Genomic DNA, 14,349 nt, shown 5'->3' with positions numbered 1-14,349 from the left:
AGTGTTTATCACATTGTTTGCTTTCTTTTTTTTTTTCCTGAGGTGGAGTCTTGCTCTGTTGCCCAGGCTGGAGTGCAGTGGTGCAATCTCTCTCGGCTCACTGCAACCTCTGCCTCCCAGGGGTTCAAGCGATTCTCCTGCCTCAGCCTCCCAAGTAGCTGGGATTACAAGCACCCACCACCATGCCCAGCTAATTTTTGTATTTTTAGTAGAGACGGGGTTTTGCCATGTTGGCCAGGCTGGTCTTGAACTCCTGACCTCAGGTGATCTGCCTGCCTCGGCCTCCCTAAGTGCTGGGATTACAGGCTTGAGCCACTGCGCCCAGCCTATCACATTGTTTTCTAATTGTAGACTGTCTGTCTGACTACACTGAGCTAATTAAGGTAGAGGCCATGATTCATTCTTTATAGTCTTAGTGCCAACTCCATGTGAGCCTCAATATGCTTTGACCAAATTAAATCATTCTGCTCTATGTACACCATACAGTTTGGCATATAATAAATCTTCAATAAATTTTGTTGGCTTGAACTAGGTTGTAGTACAGTGTTGTCAGTGGCATGTGAACCAAAGCAACCCCATCTTAAATAGGGGCTGGGTAAAACGAGGCTGAGACCTACTGGGCCACATTCCCAGATGGTTAAGGCATTCTAAGTCTCAGGATGAGATAGGAGGTCAGCAAAATATACATGTCATCAAGACCTTGCTGATAAAACAAGTTGGAGTAAAGAAGCTGGCTAAAATCCATCAAAACCAAGATGGCAACGAGAGTGACCTCTGGTTATCCTTACTGCTACACTCCCATCAGCACCATGACACTTTACAAATGCCATGGCAACATCAGAAAGTTACCCCATATTGTCTAAAAAGGGGAGGCATGAATAATCCACCCCTTGTTTAGCATATATCAAGAAATAACCATAAAAAATGGGCAACCAGCAGCCCTTGTGGCTGCTCTATGGAGTAGCCATTCTTTTATTCCTCTACTTTCTTAATAAACTCGCTTTCACTTTACTGTATGGACTCACTCTGAATTCTTTCTTGCATGAGATTCGAGAACCCTCTCTTGGGGTCTGGATCAGGACCCCTTTCCTGTAACAATTCGATTTCAGAAATGTTAAAAGCTTGAGGTCATTGTGCCCCTTTGACCCAAGGAATGACAGTAATGAAAGAAAGTGACATTGCAGTCTGAAAAGCTGCCTTTTGTCCTGGGAGATGCTGACTAGTTTCCTGAATTGGCTATTGTATTGCAAAAAAAAAAAAAAAAAAAAAAAAATTCCTCAAGTATAGGGGGCAACTACTGGAGAAAGGGGCAGGTCTGAAGTGAGCGAGTTACACCATGAGAACAAGAAAAGTCTGCAGTATTTTCTTAGTTAACATCACCCACTAAAACCAAAGGGTGGGAGGATTATGCGTTCCTGCTGGCTGATGCTGCTGACAGCACGCTGTTTGGACAGAATCCCAGGCACTGCTGGCAGAAGCAGAATTTCTCTCACACAAAAACATGGGGGGAAGGGGCAGAGATTCAACCAGAGCATTTAGCTATGGAAAACGGAAAACGAAAAATGTCTCTTTAAATGCTAGTGCGGTCACTCCCATTGCCTTTCCAAATTCAGGCCTCCTTAGGGACTTTGCTGAAGTCTTCAAGATAGCTCTTGTCACTAGTTATGACCAAAATAAAATCACCTCCTTCTATGGGATGATTTGGTAGTTGCTCCCTGAAACAGCCTCTGGCCCCTTCAAAAAAATTCACCTCACTGGCCAGCAACAGATGCTTGAAATTCCTCTTTGGCAAAAGGAATTCCCCCTTTCAGACTTCACTTTTTTAAATGCAAATAATGCCAGAGTGGGGGTGCCACTTACTGTAATGTAAATCAGTTTGTCAGAGATTATCAATGGATTCTCACAGGAACAAATATAATACAAAATGGAAATTGTACGAATAAAGGACTGCATTAAGGACTGTGACCTCTATAGCCTATTGATAGAGAATAATTTCATTTGCACACGTACTTTCTGGCATTTGTGGAGCAACGCTGATGAAGTGCAACAATGTTAAGGTAAAGTACAATCTGGCCCCTACCATGTTTCAGGCACTGAATGAGGTACTGGAGATAGAAAGAAATGGTTTCTCACCATAAAGGGCAAGGGACAAAACACGTGAAGGACAATTACAACATGAATGCTAAGTGCTATGATAAAACTATGTATAAGGTGGGACATCTAATGGGGGCTGGGATAGACAGTCAGGGAAGGCTTCTTGAAAGACTGATGGCTAAGTCAGTCCTGAAAGGTAAGTATGCATGTCCTGGGGGAAATAGATGGGGAGGTCAGGCACCTCAAATAGCAGAAACTGTGTTAGCAAAGACAAAGAAGTGGGAAAAATCACACTAGGCAGCCACGGAGGTGAACTTGCTTCTAAGATCTCCCTTCCAGAAAACCTGCTATAGGAATTGTAGTTGGTCAACAGCTTCCAGATACCTCACTTTCAGGATCTGCCATTGCATTCATGCTGAGGCCAAATTTTTTTCTGCTTTACTCCCGCCAATGATCTAGCATGGCAGGAGTGTCACTGGAAAAGGGGTCTTGCCCCAGACCCCAAGAGGTCTTGGATCTCACACAGGAAAGAATTCAGGGTGAGTCGCAGAGTATAGTGAAGTTAAGATAGTTTATCAGAGATTACGCTGTTACAGAGTAGGGCATCCTCAGAAAGCAAGAGGAGAAACTCCCCGATCTTAAGCATAGTGCTTGCTTATATAGGCTGTTAAGAATAGTGTACAAAAAAGCTTGTGATCACAAAAGCTTGTGATCAGCTTGTGTTAGGCTATCAGTATTGTTATTTTCCTATGTTACTATTGATTTCAACAAGAATTTACAAGTGTACTATTATCTTCAAAACAAAACCTATTCTTAAACTAAGAATGCTTTTTGTTCTTTTTTTTGAGATGGAGTCTCACTCTGTTGCCCAGGCTGGAGTGCAGTGGCCGGATCACAGCTCGCTACAACCTCTGCCTCCCGGGTTCAAGCGATCCTCCTGCCTCAGCCTCCCGAGTAGCTGGGATTACAGGTGCCCGCCACCACACCTGGCTAATTTTTCTATTTTTAGTAGAGACAGGGTTTCACCATGTTGGCCTGGATGGTCTCGAACTCCTGACCTCAGGTGATCCACCTGGTCGGCTCCCCAGAGTGCTGGGATTACAGGCATGAGCCGCTGCGCCTGCCAGGCTGCTTTTTGTTCTTAATATATTTGGACATTTGCATAAGTTCTGGTTCTTTACTTAGTCAGCGTCACTGACCATAAACATCTTGTGACCAAGAGAGTCCAATTCCCTGGGAATGTAACCCAGCAGGTTTGACTTTATCCCACTTGTTTTCAAGATGCAGTCACTCTGGTTAGGATGCCTCTGACAGGAGTTCTAGAATTGAGCCATTTCTTGCTGATGAGGGATTCCCTAGTGGTCAGTGTTTACCCTGGGGTTCTCAACCTGCCTGACCAAGACTTTCTCAGAGAGCTGCACTGCAACCTAAGCTCCTCCTGTCCAGTTCTTCCTTCTATCCTTTTCTTCTTTCATAGGTGTTAGAACTCTATCACAGTTTGAAGGCTCTGTCTGTCTGTTCCCACTCCCTCTGCCCTTTATCCTTCTGAGGTGTTTCCCTGAATAAACCTCATGTGCATCTACATCTGTCATTGCCTCTGCTTTTCAGAGCCCTTGAATTGACACAGCGTTTATGGAACTACCAGCAGTTTAGTGTTGTTGGAGGGTAAAGGGAAGAAGGGTGGGGCAGGAAGAGATGTCCATATCTAGTTTGGGATCCTAAAGGAACGACCTCATAAACTAAGCTAAAGAGAATGGACTTTATCATAGGCAGTGAGAAGCCACTGTAAGGTTTATGTGTAACCACCAACAGGTTAATCTTGCCCACTGCCCAGATAGAGCCAATTTATCAAGACAGGGGACCTGCAATAGAGAAAGAGTTTCATACATGTAGAGTTGGCTAAACAGAAGACCAGGTTTTGTGTGTGTGTGTGTGTGTGTGTTTTTGGGTTTTTTTGTTGTTGTTGTTGTTGTTTTTTTGAGACAGAGTCTCATTTTGTTGCCCAGGCTGGAGTACAGTGGTGCAATCTTGGTTCACTGCAACCTCCACCTCGACTAGGGTTTTATTATTACTTAAATCAGCCTCTCTGAACATTCAGAGGCTAGGGTTTTTTAAAGATAGTTTGGCAGGCAGGGGGTTAGGGAATGGGTACTGCTGATTGGTTGGAGGTGCAATCATAGAGGTATGGAAAATGGTCCTTGTGCACTGAGTCTGCTTCTGGGTGGGGGCCACAGGACCAGTTGAGTCTTGAGTCTTGGGTCTGAGTGGAGTCATCTGTTTGTCAGAAATGCAAAGGTAGGAAAGGATGTCTCAAAAGGCCAATCTTAGCTTCTATAATAGTGATGTTATTTATAGGAGTAATTGGGGGAGATACAAATCTTGTGAGCTCCAGAACAATGGCTGGTAATAGTTTAACTATACCTACATCTTAGCAGAATTCAGGCCCCTTTCATAATCCTAAACTTGTGGCCTTTAAGCTTTATAAAGGCAGTTTAGTTTTGGGAGGGCTATTATCATTTAAACTATAAATTTCTCCCAAAGTTAGCTTGGCCCATGCCCAGGAGTGACCAAGGGCAGTTTGGAGGTTAAAGGCAAGATGGAGTTGGTTAGGTCAGATGTCTTTCACTGACATAATTTTCTCATTGTTAAAATTTTTGCAAAGGCAGTTTCATAAGCTGAAGAACAATAGGGTCATATTTGTATTTTACAAATATTCTGAGTATTGTGTGGCAGATGGTACAGAGGGACACAATGTTAGAAAAAAATGAAGCTTTTATTAAAACTCTGAGGCCAGGTGCAGTGGCTCACACCTGTAATCCCAGCACTTTGGGAGGCTGAGGTGGATGGATCACGAGGTCAGGAGTTCAAGACCAGCTTGGCCAACATGGTGAAACCCCATCTCTACTATAAATACAAAAATTAGCTGGGTGTGGTGGTGGGCGCCTGTAATCCCAGCTACTTGGGAGGCTGAGGCAGGATAATTGCTTGAACTCAGGAGGCAGAGGTTGCAGTGAGCCAAGATTGCACCACTGCACTCCAGACTGGGTAACAGAGCGAGACTCTGTCTCAGAAAATAAAGAAAGAAAACTCTGAAGCACTCCACACTACAAACTGCAGATTGCCTCAACTGAAGAAGTAGCAATGGTATTGGAGAGAAGAAATTGATGGTGGAGATATGTAGGCAATAATAAGGCAAAAATTGGTGATGAATTGGTTGTAAAAACATGTCTTTTTTGTTTGTTTGTTTGTTTGTTTGTGTTTGAGACTGAGTCTCACCCTATCATCCAGGCTGGAGTGCAGTGGTGCAATCTCAGCACACTACAACCTCCACCTCCCAGGTTCAAGTAATTCTCCTGCCTCAGCCTCCCGAGTAGCTGGGATTACAGGCACGCACCACCATACCTTGATAATTTTTGCATTTTTAGTAGAGACAGGGTTTCACCATGTTGGCCAGGCTGGTCTCAAACTCCTGACCTCAGGTGATCCGCCCACCTTGGCCTCCCAAAGTGCTGGGATTACAGGCATGAGCCACTGTGCCCAGCCATAAAAACATGTTGAATTAAGTTTAAAGCTGCCTCCTAACATATTTTAAGTTCAGCCTAAACATTTCTCCATACATAGTGAACTGTAGCCTCACTGGATGTATAAATATACTATAACCTACTCTGTGCCAATCACAGAGCTTCAGCCAATCACAGGCAGCCAACTGTTCAAACAGTATTTAAACAAGGCAAACACTGAGCTGCAATCAATCCAGCTGCTTCTGTACCTTACTTCCATTTTCTGTACATTGCTTTCCTTTTTCTGTTCATAAATATTATCTGACAATGTGGTAGCCCCAGAGTCACACTGAACCTATTCTGGTTCTGGGAGCTGATTGATTTGTGAATTGTTCTTTGCCCAGCTAAACTCTGTTACATTTCTTTTGTCTAAAGTTTTTTTGTTTGTTTGTTTGGTTTTGAGACAGGGTCTCGCTCTGTCACCCAGATTGCAGTGTAGTGGCGCGATCTCAGCTCACCACAACCTCTGCCTCCCAGGCTCAAGCAATTCTCCTGCTTCAGCCTCCTGAGTAGCTGGGATTACAGGCACATGCCACTACCGCCCAGCTAATTTTTGTATTTTTAGTGGAGACGGGGTTTCACCATGTTGGCCAGGTTGGTCTTGAACTCCTGACCTCAAATGATCCACCCACCTTGGCCTCCCAAAGTTTGGGATTACAGGTGTGAGCCACTGTGCCTGTCCTAAAGTTTTTTGTTTTTTGTTTTTTTTTTAAACTCACATGAAGGGAGCGTATAAAAGGAACTAAATTGCCAGCATTATATAAAAAAGATAGGGTAAATTCCTCTGTCAACCATGATGGAGCAACAAGTACAAGACTTGCCTTTCTAATGTAAACAACTAGAAACTGGACAAAATACATGAAACAACTTTTTCTAGACATTGAACACTAGGCAGCATGGAATTGCAATATCTGAAAGAAAGTAACCAAGTGAAGAGATACCTACTCACTGGGGGCACTTTCCAGAACGCAGTGTGAGAGGGGAAATCCAAGCACAGCACAGAAGTCTTGATGAGTTGAAGAGATGAAGATTGGAGTTCAGGAAAGCTGAGATAGCTGGAATTTGGGGAGAAGACTACCAGAGAAGAGTGAGCTATGCAGAGAAAGCTAAAATGATCAGCTGACTTCCTTTGGCTGACTATAAATTAATGCATACATAATAGGTAAGACCCCACAAGATTAGGCAAAGGATAACTACCACATAAAGGAGTACCACCAAGGAGCTGTTAGCTGAAAAATTCTCAGAGTTTTCATAGGACTGGGAGATGTTTGACTTCTGACCACTCAGAGTGGAGAAACACCAGGGTATTCAGTAGACCCCAGAAAGTTTAAGCCTCAATAATAGGTCTAAACTAGCCCTAGATGAAAGGCTATTCTAGACCTGCCGTAAGAGAGCTAAAAAATAAGCCATGAAAAGATCAGCCTGAACTGTATGGAACTTAATTGTGTGTCAAAACAAAACTCAGCATGCCTTAAAGAATATAATAAAATCCAGACCTCAACAATGTAACATTCATAATGTTCAGCATCCAGTCAAAATTACTAAACTTGCTAAAAGGCATAAAAATGTGACCCATATCAGGAGAAAAATTAGCCAATAGAAATAGACCCAGAGGTGACAGAGATTAGGGAATTAGCAGACAAGGACTTTAAACAGCTATTATAAGTATGTTTATATACTTAGAGGAAAACATAACATAAAGAGGAGAAAAATAAAAGACTTTTAAGTTTTACTTACTTATTTATTTATTTATTTAGAGACAGAGTCTTACTGTGTCACCCAGGCTGGAGTGCAGTGGCGTGACCTTGGCTCACTGCAACCTCCACTTCCCAGGTTCAAGCAATTCTCTTTCCTCAGCCTCCCGAGTAGCTGGGATTACAGACGTGCGCCACCACACCCGGGTAATTTTTGTATTTTTAGTAGAGATGAGATTTCGCCATGTTCGCCAGGCTGGTCTTAAACTCCTGGCCTCGAGTGATCCACCTGCCTCAGTCTCACAGAGTGCTGGGATTACAGGTGTGAGCCACCACACCCAGCCAGAAGACTTTTTAAAAAGAACCAAACGACAAATATTATATGATTCCACTTATATAAAGCAGTTAGAATAGTCAAATTCACAGAGACAGAAAGTAAACTGGTGGTTGCCAGGGGCTGGGAGGGAGGGAGAAATTGGGTGTTTTTATTTAACGGGTACAGAGTTTCAATTTGGGAATATGAAAAAGTTCTAGAGATGGATGGCAGTGATGGTTGCACAAGAATGTGAACATACTTAATGCCACTGAACTGGACACTTAAAAATGGTAAAAATAGTAAATATTATGTTCTGTATATTGTACCACAATTCTTTTAAAAAAGAGCCAAATGGAACTTCTGGAGCCAAAAAATATAGTATTTGAAATGAAATATTCACTGGATGGACTTACCAATAGATTAGAACCTACACAAGAAAAGGTCAATGAATTCTAAAAAATAGCAATAGAGTCTGTCTAAACTGAAGTATAAGGAGAAAAAAGAGGCTAAAAATGAACAGAGCCTCAGTGGCCTGGGAGAAACAATATTAATGATCTAACAGATGTGTAATTGAAGTCAGCAAAGATGAGATTAATAGTAGATTAGATGCTGCAGAAGAAAAATTAGTGAACTTGAAGACATAACAATAAAAACTATCCAAAATGCAGCAGACACAGAGAAAAAGACCGAAGAAAAAGAAGAAAGGAAAACAACCTCACTGACCTGTGAGACAATATCAAGCAATCTAGCATACTCAAAATTGACTTTCAGGAGAGGAGAGAAAGGGTAGTAGCAGAAAAAAATATTTGAAGAAATAATGGTCAAAATTTTAAAAACTGGGCAAGGCACAGTGGCTCACACCTATAATCCCAGCACTTTGAGAAGCCGAGGTGGGCGGATCACTTGAGGTCGAGAGTTTTGACAAAACCGTGTCTCTACAAAAAATACAAAAATTAGCTGGGCATGGTGGCATGCACTTGTAATCCCAGCTACTCGGGAGGCTGAGAGGCACGAGAATCACTTGAACCAGGGAGGCGGAGGTTGCAGTGAGCCAAGACCATGTCACTGTACTTTAGACTGGGTGACAGAGTGAGACTCTTTCTCAAAAACATTTTTTTAAACTGGATGAAAATTATAAACATACAGATATGCAGCTATGAGAAGCTCAATGGTCCCAAATAGAATAAACATTAAGGAAATCATACCAAGGAAAATCATAATCAAATTCCTATAAAACAATGATAATGAGAAAATATTAAAAATAGCAAGAGGAAATGGCTTTGCAGAGGAGCAAAAAGAGAGAGAAATAGAAAATAAACTGCAGACTTCTCATCAGAAATTATGCAAACCAGAAGAATATGAAATGACATATTTAAAACACTGAAAAAAAATTTCAACCTAGAATTCTGTACACAAAGAAAATACAGGTAAAATATGAAGGTGAAATAAAGACTTTTCCAGATAAATAGCTGAGAGAATTTGTTGCCAGCAAACATGAACCACAAGAAATGTTCAAAGAAGTTATTCATGCTGAAGGAAAATAATACCAGATGGGAACTTAAATTTATACAAATGAATAAACAGCACAGCAATGATATAAATATAAAATACCTTTTCCTGGCTGGGTGTGGTGGCTCACGCCCGTAATCCCAGCACTTTTTTTTTTTTTTTTTTTTTTTTGAGACGGAGTCTCGCTCTGTAGCCCAGGCTGGAGTGCAGTGGCTGGATCTCAGCTCACTGCAAGCTCCGCCTCCCGGGTTCACGCCATTCTCCGGCCTCAGCCTCCCGAGTAGCTGGGACTACAGGCGCTGCCACCTCGCCCGGCTATTTTTTGTATTTCTTAGTAGAGACGGGGTTTCACCGTGTTAGCCAGGATGGTCTCGATCTCCTGACCTCGTGATCCGCCCATCTCGGCCTCCCAAAGTGCTGGGATTACAGGCTTGAGCCACCGCGCCTGGCCAATCCCAGCACTTTGAGGGGCTGAGGCAGGTGGATCACTTGAGGTCAGGAGTTCGAGAACAGCCTGGCCAACATGGTGAAACCCCGTCTCTACTAAAAATAGAAAAATTAGCCGGGTGTGGTGGCGGGCACCTGTAATCCCAGCTACTTGGGAGGCTGAGGCAGGAGGATCACTTGAACCCAGGAGGCAGAGGTTGCAGCGAGCTGTGATCCGGCCACTGCACTCCAGCCTGGCAACAGAGCGAGACTCCATCTCAAAAAAAAAAAAAAAAAAAAAGAGAGAGAGAAATGGGCCTAATGGTAGGTGTTGGGGTAATGGGAGATGCATCCCTCATGAATAGAGTAATGCCCTCCCCATGTGGAGTGGGGAGTGAGTGAGCTCTCACTCTATTAGCTCCCTTGAGAGATAATTGTTAAAAAGAGCTTGGCACCTCCCTCCCGTCTCTTACCTTCTCTCTCACTGTGTGATTTCTGCCAGCTCCCCTTCCCCTTCCACCATGAGTGCCAGCAGCTTGAGGCTCTCACCAGATGCAGATGACAGCACTCTGCTTCTTGTACAGCCCTGCAGAACCATGAGTCGAATACACTATTTTTTGTTTGTTTGTTTTTTGGTTTTTTTTGAGACAGGGTGAAAGGCACTTTGCAGGTGTGATTACGTTAAGGATTTTGAAATGGGGAGATTTTTCTGAATCTAGTTGGGCCTGTTATAATCACAAGGTTTTTACAAGATCAGAGTCAGAAAAGGAGACATGATGACAAAAGCCGAGGTCAGAGTGATGTGATTGCTGGTTTTGCAGGCAGCCTCCAGAAGCTGGAAAAGGCAAGGGAATGGAGCCACCAGAAGGAACCAGTCCTGCCAACACCCTGATTTTAGTTCACTGACATCCATTTTGGACTTTCGACCTCCAGAACTGTAGCCTCAATGTCCTCATCTATAAAGTGATAAGATAAACTCATAAGGTAGGTACTATTTTATTAGAGGACATGCCAGATAAAGAGGGAGCCAGATAAAGGCTGTTATACAAAATGGGGAGAAAGTCAGATAGAGGCTGGGCAAGTTGTCAGATCGTGACGCAAGACTAACCCAAAGTGGAGAGAGAGACAGAAGGTCAAGACTAGGAAACATCCTAGACTACCATGAAGCCTAAGGAAGTTTCAGCAAGGACTAGGGGGAGCCTCGAGCCAAAGTCAGCTCACAAAGGAGTCCTGTGTATCTGAGGAAAGTGTCAGCCTTAGTATCCTTGCTGTCACTGGCTGGGAGTAACTCATGGGAGGTGTGGCTTTAGTGCAAACATGGCAACGGATTTCAGACTATAGCATTGGGGGCCCTTGTTCAATTATGCTCTCTGTCATTGCAAGTCTGTGAGGTGCATTTTTGTTTTTTCTTTTGAGACGGAGTCTCACTCTGTCGCCAGGCTGGAGTGCAGTGGTGCAATCTCGGCTCACTACAACCTCCTTTCCCCAGATTGAAGAGATTCTCCTGCCTCAGCCTTCCAAGTAGCTAGGACTACAGGCATGGACCACCATGCCCAGCTAATTTTTGTATTTTTAGTAGAGACGGGGTTTCACCATGTTGGCCAGGATGGTCTAGATCTCTTGACCTCATGATCTGCCTGCCTTGGCCTCCCAAAGTGCTGGGATTACAGGCGTGAGCCACTGTGCCCGGTCCTGTGAGGTGCATTCTTACAGCCACTGCGTAACCTCAAGCGGTCCCCAAGTCTAGTCAAAGTGAAGTTGTTCCATGTCCTAATTCATGGGTGCCACCAATGACTCTGACGGCACCTTTGAGAGCCCATAGCAGTCTTTTCATCCTCTGAACCCCTAGTGGCCTTGTGGGCTGTTCCCCTTGTTTGTTCCTTATTTGGTTTGTACTGTCCTGAATTAGAAGCCATTTCTTGCTTTTTTTCAGTCACTTAAAAACTTAGTAATCCAGTTAGGAATTAGAGGCACGCCAAATTGCTAATCACATGTGGGAGTATCAAATCACCTAAGGGTTATCACAAAACATTTTTTTTATTTCTTCAGGTTTTCATTTTATGATGAAGCTGATATATTCCAACTGCAAAAGTATTAGTAACCATAATGGCTGGCCACAGTGACTCATGCCTGTAATCCCAGCACTTTCGGAGGCGGAGGGGGAATGGATCACTTGAGGTCAGGAGTTCGAGACCAGCCTGGCCAACATGGTGAAACCCCGTCTCTATTAAAACAACATAAATTAGCTGGGTGTGGTAGCGCACGCCTGTAGTCCCAGCTACTTGGGAGGCTGAGGCATGAGAACTGCTTGAACCTGGGAGGCAGAGGTTGCTGTGAGCCGATATCATGCCACTGCACTCCAGCCTGAGCAACAGAGTGAGACTCGTTCTCAAAACAAAAATATTAGTAGCCATAACTATTACTGACATGCAGACAGTAAAAAGTGAGTGAATTTTTTCCTATTTACTATACCTTTGTTTAGAATGCTTTTGTGTTATATAAACACATATACATACACATTTCCTTTTATGAAAATGAAATTATTGGGGGGAGGGGGGAGGGATTGCATTGGGAGTTATACCTGATGTAAATGACGAGTTGATGGGTGCTGACGAGTTGATGGGTGCAGCACACCAACATGGCACAAGTATACATATGTAACAAACCTGCACGTTATGCACATGTACCCTAGAACTTAAAGTATAATAAAAAAAAAAAAAAAAGAAAATGAAATTATTCTATACACACTACCTGCCACTTGCTTATTTCCCTTATGTGTTATGGACATGTTAGTACTTATTGATGGAGCTAATTCTACACAAAATGCCATTGTATACTATTCTTTACCAGTCCCTTTTGGTAAGCATGTAAGTTATTTGCAATTTTTAATCACAAACAATCTAATAAACATTCTTGTCTATACATTATCATCAATTTATGAAAGAAAATCAGTAGCACAATTCTTAGAATTACCTTGTTGAGTCAAAGAGTATTCACATTTAAAATTTTGCTAGCTACTGCCAAAGTGCCTTCCAAACAGTTGTATCAATTTATACTCCCATGGAATGACAATTTTTTAAGCTCATGTCTTTCATAGGACAAAGATGCTTTTCTGAACCAGATATTAAACTTCAAGACATTAAAAAAAAATTTCCTGACTTGCATTTACTATGATTAACTTGTCATTATAATTATTATAAAAGCACGGAAAATTAAATATTGGTCTCCACTTAAAGTATGTGTATTGGTTGTTTATTGCTGCTGTAACAAATTGCCACAAACTGAATGCCTTAGAACGCAGTTTTATTATCTTGACAATTCTGGAGGTTAGAAGTCTGGCACAGGTCTTATTGGGTTAAAATCAAAGTGTCAGGCTGCAGTAACAAATTTCCACAAACTGAATGGCTTAGAACAACACAATTTTATTATGTTAACAATTCTGAAGGTCAGGATTCTGGCAGGGGTCTTATTGGGTTAAAATCAAAATGTCAGGCTGCTGTAACAAATTGCCACAAATTCAATGGCTTAGAACAACACAAATGTATCATCTTAACAATTCTGGGGGTTAGAAGTCCGGCACAGGTCTTACTGAGTTAAAATCAAAGTGTCAGGATGGGCGCAGTGGCTCATGCCTGTAATCCCAGCACTTCAGGAGGCTGAGGCAGGTGGATCACCTGAGGTCAGGAGTTCGAGACCAGCCTGGCCAACATGGTGAAACCCACAACAAAATGCCCCAAATGAGGACAAATGTTTTTCAGAAAATGCCTATATTGGAAAGACTAGATCGTAAAACATTAAATACAACTGTGTATCCAAGACCCAGTTTGGGTTAATATATGGGATAACCAGGTAGTTTTAACCTCTATGGCTAACTCCATTTCTCTTATTTATATAAACATAGCTAGTACTGCTATATTGACAACTACCAATATACTGCTTTGTCCTTTAAGATCTAACTGCCATACAAGACTTAAACCACTAAACCAAGGTCTTCTACCAAGGCCAATAATACTGCATCTATGCAGGTTTGAGAAGCTTAGAAGGCTACTGGCCAGCTTAGATCCCTTCACCCATCACTCCTATCATTGGATCCCAAAGCAGGGCCACTGCTTTTAGTTTTGAACCTGGGGTCCTCAAAGTTAGTGTGTGAAAAGTCCATAAACACAATCTGGTTGAAAACAGATGATGCAACACACCTAAACTAACTGTCCGACAGTTAAATTCGTGTTACAAAAAAACTAACTTTAAGGCCGGGCACAGTGGCTCATGCCTGTTACAAAAAACTAACTTTAAAGCCAGGCGCCGTGGCTCATGCCTGTTACAAAAAAACTAACTTTAAAGCCAGGTGCCGTGGCTCATGCCTGTTACAAAACACTAACTTTAAAGCCAGGCGCGGTGGCTCATCCCTGTTACAAAAAACTAACTTTAAGGCTGGGCACGGTGACTGACACCTGTAGTCCCAGCATTTTGGGAGGCAGCAGCAGGTGGATACCTGAGGTCAGGAGTTCAAGACCAGCCTGACCAATATGGTGAAACTCCGTCTCTACTACAAATGCAAAAAAAAATTAGCTGGGCATTGTAGCATGCACCTGTAGTCCCAGCAACTTAGGAGGCTGAGACAGGAGAATGGATTGAACCCGGAAGGCGGAGGTTGCAGTGAGCCAAGATTACGCCACTGCACTCCAGTCTGGGTGACAGAGTGGGACTCGTGTCTCAAAAAACAAACAAATAAACAAACAAACAAAAAAAC

The 14,349-nt window shown here is 42.7% G+C and overlaps 1 long non-coding RNA gene across 1 annotated transcript; it reads left to right on the top strand.

Moving 5' to 3' along the window:
• Positions 1 to 1,825: 1,825 nt before the first annotated feature.
• On the top strand, positions 1,826 to 12,327 carry LOC135969163 (uncharacterized). The gene is made up of 3 exons (XR_010584233.2): positions 1,826 to 2,057; positions 10,421 to 10,583; positions 11,649 to 12,327. It is a non-coding gene; the product is annotated as an uncharacterized lncRNA (long non-coding RNA).
• Positions 12,328 to 14,349: the final 2,022 nt, after the last annotated feature.

This window comes from Macaca fascicularis, chromosome X (genome assembly GCF_037993035.2).
Source record: "Macaca fascicularis isolate 582-1 chromosome X, T2T-MFA8v1.1".
NCBI classification, from domain to species: Eukaryota; Metazoa; Chordata; class Mammalia; order Primates; family Cercopithecidae; genus Macaca; species Macaca fascicularis.
The sequence above is the reverse complement of the archived record's forward strand: the minus strand, read 5'-3'. Positions and strand labels throughout refer to the sequence as shown.